Source organism: Macrobrachium nipponense, chromosome 13 (genome assembly GCF_015104395.2).
Source record: "Macrobrachium nipponense isolate FS-2020 chromosome 13, ASM1510439v2, whole genome shotgun sequence".
NCBI classification, from domain to species: domain Eukaryota; kingdom Metazoa; phylum Arthropoda; class Malacostraca; order Decapoda; family Palaemonidae; genus Macrobrachium; species Macrobrachium nipponense.
In genome coordinates, this window is record NC_087206.1 from 55,951,445 (window position 1) to 55,959,285 (window position 7,841).

The following is a 7,841-nucleotide window of genomic DNA, read 5'->3' on the forward strand; positions in this document are numbered from 1 at the left end:
AATGAACAATAGATCTTTAGAAAATAGGTCGGAGCAAGTGTTTATTTAGCTTATGTGTTGGACATTCGCAACGGTAATGCTGTGAAGACTAGTTATAATAAAGGTAACAGGAAAGTAAAATTACTTCATTGTCTGCCTTACTTGATCAGCTTTGAGTGTATTAAATCACTTTAAAAAATATTCCCTGTACACTTAATCTTTCCAGATAATAAGGCTGAAAAACATGCCAGTTAGAAATTTTCCTCACCAGAGTAGCAACATTGTTTAGAAAATCCCACGTGTGGACTGTGATTCTTATTATTTGGGTCACTATAAGTTAATATAAATACTCAGATCCAACTGCCAAAAGCATAGTGTGCTTTTTGTTCACAAGTGAAAGATCACATATAACTGATTGGTCCCATAGTATACCTGCCACACGCTGAGTTGGCGGTGATGGTCCGCCCACTTCGTTAGTTCGAATCCTTTCTTGTATATTCACAGAAAATAGTATATGATAGAATCCTCTTTCTATTACCTTATTAAGTGTTAACCATTGGAGAACTAGAATAGAAATATTTTCATATCATTAAAATGCTATTCGGAGTAGGGAAAGAAAACCAGAAGTTTTATAAATTACAGGAAATCGAAAAAAAAAAAAAGCCAAAAAAGATAAAATTCCTTTGTCGAATGTAAGCAATGCTTTATTTCGGAGCATTATGTTATATATGGATTCAATAAAGCAAACAATACAATCCAAGTTTCATGGTAACTTATATGCTGTCGATTGCATACCTTTGAATATGCCGTATAATTATATGAAACATAAAACACCACGAAATATGCCTGTTGGAAGTAGGGAGGAGGTGTATTGAGAGAAACAGCCGCTCAGCGATCACCTGATTTTGACAGCTCGCTCACCGTAGACAACTCGACTGATTCAGTCAGTGTTGCCATTTCTATAATTTGCTACTTCTGAAAATTAATTCATGAATTCTACGGCAAAATTCAAGCGCCGGAATAATTTGCTATTTCTACAGAAACTCGTAGAAATCGAGAGAGAGAGAGAGAGAGAGAGAGAGAGAGAGAGAGAGAGAGAGCGCTTGACCCTCATCCTCCACCCACTATATTTTGCTACTGATACCTTGAAGTTTCACTGCGTTATAACCTGGTCTAACAAACATTTAAGAATGGAAATTTGCTTCAAATATATGTAAACATGCTTAGGTAAAATAAACATACATCTTGATACATTAAACATTTAATTGATTCAACAAAAGAAAATACATTAATCAATCATTGGATAGGCTACATCAAACAATAACTTGAAATAACAAAATCATTCATCATCGCTTTCCGACTCCTCACTGTTACTGGTGACGTTACGTTTATAAACAATTTCTCAGTTAGATGGTCACGTGCTATATCCCTTTTCCTATAAATATCCTCCACTTCTCTTGCATGACGCTTACATGACTTCAAGTCCTCTGCTGTTACTCTGTCTATTGCACGTTTAGTTATACATTCAACATTTGTCAAAGTCTGATTGGGATTTGAATTACATTTCTTAACCTCGGGCTGAACTCTCAGTGATAAGGAGGAAGTCTGAGTGCTTCATGGCCAGCATCTCTAGCGATTTTGTCAATTTCATACTCCTGGAGGTCTTGTGCTGCTTTACCACATCTAGAAGTTCGGTTTTGGTATAGGAGGAAGGGTCATGAGCTATATTGTGGTTAGCTAACCAGGAGACAATATCCGATTTCCTTGAACTGCTCACGGGTGCTTTGTTCAATATTTTTGAATGATAGAAGCATTATCTAAGACAATGAGCGACCTAGCGGGAATGTTTACCAGTAGCTGTGTTTGAAACCATGATAGGAAGCATGTATGATTCATACTATCATGGTAATCACCCTTATTACCATTTTTCGATCGGAAAAATAGCAATCCTCCTGGTACGAATCCATATTCTCCGCCAGCATGCATTATGATAAATCTAGCTCCTTTACCCGTTTTCACTCGTGGACCAACAATTCCATCGGGTAGAGTCCAACATTTGTCCACACACTCATTTTTTTTTGATTACCCATGTCTCATCCAGATATATTTCCGGTCTTGGAGAATCGGATTTTTGGTTTTCATCAATAAGCCTTAGATATTTATTTCTGGCAAGAACAATATCGTTCCTTTCCATCAAGAGCTTCCTACCGCTCTCAACTTTCTTATAACGAAAGCCGAGTTCCTTAACAAGTTTGAGAAGGGACATATAAGCACCAGGGAAATTCAGAGGTGGCTTCTTCAACCTTATCCAGCCAGTTTTTCTATTTTTGTTTGGAATTTCACCTCTTTCATAGAAAGCCATTTTTATCTCCCGACGTACACAGTCCTTATCAAAATCATCTAAGGCTCCCATTACTGGTGACTTTCTTGACCTAGGGGGTGGAGAGTGCATCTCTCCACGCTTGTGTTGCTGCTTTATCCGCTGAATGGAACGAACAGATATTCCTGTTGCAACAGCAGTCCTCTTTACGATATCATCTTCGCCTTCCTTATCATATTGCTCACGAAGATAATTGCAGACCTTAATTACGACGATTCTTGTCTGGCTCGTTATCTGTCCCATACTTTTTGTGTTATTTAAGCAATCCTCCATTATTATAGTTACTCCTTTATACTTCAGTGTATGTATAGTATATCGCTGAATGATTACTGAGCTGAGAGCTGTTTCTGTTTTTTCAATGTTAGCTCGGTTAACAACTGCGTTAGAAATTCCCGCCAATTATAGTAACTGGCTATTTTAGTGATCATTCTTCCTCCCTAGATAAGGTGCATGTTTTCTAACCATTAATTATGTAATTTGGACGCGTGGACTACTATATTCATACTATAGCTATCTCCGTATTTAAATGACCTTTACAATATACTGATTCGACCAATTTCTATATATTTATGGGTGATATTGAAGATAAAGAAATCGAATCAGAGTGCATTCGAAAATCGTGTAAAACCTTGACTTTGACTATTTGAGTTATACTTTAGTGATAGTTTTCTCAAAGTTCTCAAACGTTTTCATCATTTAACATACATTTTCATTTTCTTTAAAGAGTATAATTAACTTCTACAATAAAAACAACCTTAATTAGTAATTGCAAGCGCCTTCAACACACTCAAAGGAATAGCCACACGAATAGTTGCTGTAATCCAATTACCACCTTCGCTTAGCAAGGGGCGGGGCATCACTGCCAACTTAGCGTGTGGCAGGAATTTTTTTTATAGTATAATAACATGTAAAAATACTGTTCCTAGAAATCCTTAGGATCGCTTTCATATCGATAAAAAATGAAAATATTAATATAAGCTCAGGTCAATATATATATAGATATATATATATATATATATATATCTATATATATATAGCTCAGGTCAATATATATATATATATATATATATATATATATATATCTATATATATAATATATATATAAGTCAGGTTTATATTATTATATGGTTCTACTTTATTAATGCATATATCTTCTCCTAGACTGTATGAAATGTTAGAATAGAGTTTTGCAACATTTGCAGATTCCTTAGTTTGTTTAGAGTTATAGGATGTCTTAAAATGTATGTTCAGATTCTGCATAACATAGTGTAAAAGTTAACATATAACATAGATGTGATAGAATGTAAAGAAATTGAGGGATTAACTTTGTCCGTTCCAAGATAGTATTGTTTTCGTAACTTTTCATCGCCTCAAGATTAGGGGAACTCGAGTCTCCATGTCGTTTTCATAACATGTCAATCATACTTGCTCGCTCAAGTCTCGTTTCATACACGTACTTCTTTGTCGATAACCAAGTGTAGATTTCACAATTTTTCTGTAAAGTTACGTCATATAAGAAGCTTCTAGAAGGATTGAATCATCTTTCGTATGCCCAAAACATTTTGTGTGATATCCACTGTCCAGTTTCCATAAAGAAGAGAGCATTCATTCAGACTTAAATCCTCATAGCATTTAGATCTTCCCTCTCTCTCTAGCACGTCACTTTTGATTTCACATTAACGCATACTAAATGGTCACTCGTAACTTTTAGATTTCGGAATTCTTAGAGTTATTCAGTTGTATTTAGTGCTTTATGTGGAATCTGAACAAACATTGTACAAGTGTGTAACGGTGCCTTTTTGAAATATTGTTAATTGAATTGGTGAAATTTTTTTAACAAGCTGCAGCAGAAAGAAACAACTGGTACCAAGGTAAAGTGTGTTATATTTTTATTAGGTGCAACTAATAGTTACAATGGTTTGAGTGAAACGATTTCAATTTTTACACATTGCAAATTTTTGTGTTTTGTGTTTGTTTCATTTTTTTTATTGAAGTGTTTATTTTTTGTGCATTATCCATTTTTTCTTATTGAAGTGTATGTTTTTATTTTATATTCTGTGATATTGGTGCTTTTTTGCAATTTTGGCATTTTCTACATTTTTCTGCGTTTTCATTTGCATTCACAATTTAATTAACTTAGTTGTTTTCATTAATTAATCATTGCAAATTTAATTGAATTTAACACTTGTGAATTAATTTACATGTAATTAGATTTCTTTTCAAGTTTTATTGTTGTTTAGCACTTATGAATTAATTTCCAAATTTTAATTATTGCCTAACACTTTTGAATTTCGATTGAATTAATTTTCTTGAATTTTGTGATAAATTCATTTTGATTTAATTTTACTTAATTAATTCAAGAATTAATTAAACTTTGCTTTGTTTTCAAGTAACAATAATTTTCCCTGATATTGTGAATTTTACTTATAAATTTTGAGTTTGATAATAAATTTCTGTATTTAAAATTTTTATAAGTGTTTTCTTTTACACTAGTATATTTATATGATTTACTTAGGTAAAAATATAGAGTGGTAATTGAGCCGTTTTCCTTCAATTAACTTGAAGTGAGTTAGAACCAGGGAAGTACTTAGACTTTTGAAATCAGGGAAATACTTAGACTTAAAGTTGTTGATGGTGTGATGCCCTTTAATTAGTTTCATTACTTACAAGATTACCTCTCACCTGTTTTAATGAACTTAGTCTGATTTTCTACAATATTGGTAAGTTGTTTAAGGGATCACTGTTACCTTTAGAGTTTTCAGTCGTTTAGTACCTGTGATGAAGGTTTAGGTATCTGGCTGTTGTGAGGTAACATTAATGAATGGTAAATGTAGTAACCAGATAATTGCACTTCGTCACAATATATATATATATATATATATATATATATATATATATATATATATACACACACTCACACACACACTATATATATATCTATCTATATATATATATATATATATATATATATATTATATATATATATAATATGAGATAAGGCGAGAAAAACAATTCGGAACATAAACTCTTTCCTTTCACAATGTGATGAGCATTACGAAGATTGACAATCCTGGATAGATAAAGCGGTTAATAAATGGATACAAGTATCAGAGAGGAGAACAAAGTCGAAAAGAAGCAAGTGCATCTTGGCGGAGGAGGGCGCCTGGGAGGAAAGAGCAGCCATCCCTCGTCTCCAAATATACTCAGTGATTGGCGTGTGACATGCCATGATTTTAAACCTAAGACTTCCGAGACGTAAAAAGGAGAAAGTCTACAAATCAGAAATAGATCAAATAGTATTATCATTATTTCAATGAAACCTATTCACATGGAACAAGCACACCGAAAGGAGTGACTGAAATTCATGATCAGACAGGTGATATTGCATACCCCTGGGAGAGACGCGAACCCAGGACATCTGAGTGGCGTACCACGACACTAACCACCACAAAAAAGAACTATGTGGTTAAAGGAAATTAAGTGTAGATCGTCAAAGCACTGGCAGAAAGTAAAAGCAAACACGACATTATGAAACATCGTGGATAATAAAGCCTATTCTTTCTTGTATTTTTTAGAGGTCCACACACAACAACTCTCTCTCTTTCTCTCTCTATTTCCACTCCAGTCCAAGTGGTGCTCTCTTTTATACATTGTGAGGCTCAGGGTATTCTATATCCAGCTCTTTCTTCATTTCCTTCCTGTTTCCGCTCCACATTTCACCTTATTTCTAACGGCTGCGGTAAACTTTCTGCGTTTTGAGCTGGCTAGTCAGTGAGCGAGGAAGAAGAAGAGAGAGCGGAACAGCTCTGCAGAGAGAGAGAGAGAGAGAGAGAGAGAGAGAGAGAGAGAGAGACCGCGCGCGCAACAAGACATCACCACGCCAGGCCACAGGAACAGGCACAGCTCAGTTACTGCAACGTCTCCGTTGTGAGAAGGGGAAAATCCTGCAACGCCGAAACCCCCTTCCGTTATTGAGTGAAAGTCAATATTCGGTGCATGTGCGCTGTCTTGGCACTCGCTGGAATCGTGAGCTAGCGGAGGAATTGTCAGGTATAAATATTAACAGCGTTTAGAGCCAGTGTTGTAGCGAATTCTACCATGGAAACCATTGTGAGCCTTTCGATCGCGGGAGCTGACTGTGTTGCTTTCAGGAGTGATGTTGTAAACGGGACAAGACTGTAGTATGCCGGCAACGTGCTGCGTGCACTTTTTTTTTTCTTTTACAGTTTTTTTTATTGTAACTTGATTTAGGTTTACGAGTGAATCACATTGTGAATAAATGAATCATGGTATATATACAAGGATTGTGAACGAAGAAAAAAAAGAAAGAAACAAACTCGGCAATGTGAAAGATACTTACGGATAAAATATTAGTTTTATGAAGTGGATGAAATATGACTCAAACTTATTCATTGTTTTGAACTTAATGAAACCTATTGGATTGGCAGTTTACGAATTAACGACGAAATCTGGCAAAAAACCAGAGAAAAATAAAAAAAGAACGAATTAAGCCACGTGAAGCAGAATGCGGAAAAATAATTGACTATCATAGAGTAACTGCAATACAGCTGAAAATATTTGTGAGACAGTGATCACATACCATGCAACTGACGGACCCCGCACCAATATTAAGTACTGGAAAACAAAATACAGGTAAAAAAGTGATTGAAAGCTATATATATATATATATATATAATATATATATATATATATATATATATATTATAATATAATATATATATATATATATATATATATATAATATATACTATATATATATATATATATATATATATATATATATATATATATATATATATATATATATATATTATATATAATGCACAGGAAGCAGGAGCAGGAACAAACATGGCGAAGTATTTACACTTTATTCCGACGCGTTCGCATTCGGCAGAATGCATCTTCAGGGTCTGTATAATAAATAATGACTAATATAAATTAAATTGATTTGAAAATAGTCTAAAAATTATTTACAAAACTAGTTTAAAATGAAAAAACGAAACGTTCACACATAGATAAAAATACACTAACAATGATAAAACAACACGAGAAGTTAAATCACATACGTTAGTTAAAAGTTCAGATGGAAAGTTAAAACAAAAAAACCAATAAAATAAATTAGTATAACAAAGTTAAAAAAATTTTGAGGAGCACTGGGGGTCGACCTACCATAGTAAGAGATAAATACAAAAACTAAAAGAATGTACACAGAAAACCTTTAACTAAGAATCAATATACAGTTTCAAATTCAAAATCGTTTTTAAAGAATCAGTACTCCCCCAGATTCTGATACATTTATGGCGAGCTTTGATGTTGAATCCCTTTTTACCAATGTTCCTGTTAGGGAGACCATTAGCATAATTTTAGACAAGTTATTTCCCCAACCTGATTCGTACTTTCACAATTTTAATCGTTCTACCTTTAAGTCTCTTTTAGAAATGGCGGTGCTGGACACCGCCTT

At 34.0% G+C, this 7,841-nt stretch overlaps 1 long non-coding RNA gene across 1 annotated transcript in view; it reads left to right on the forward strand.

The window, feature by feature from the left end:
* Nucleotides 1-6,279: 6,279 nt before the first annotated feature.
* The window catches only part of LOC135225468 (uncharacterized), a 143,897-nt gene continuing 142,335 nt past the window's right edge, over nt 6,280-7,841 (forward strand). The window contains exon 1 of the long non-coding RNA XR_010316980.1: nt 6,280-6,409. This is a non-coding gene — a long non-coding RNA (uncharacterized LOC135225468). The remainder of the gene's footprint in view (nt 6,410-7,841) is intronic.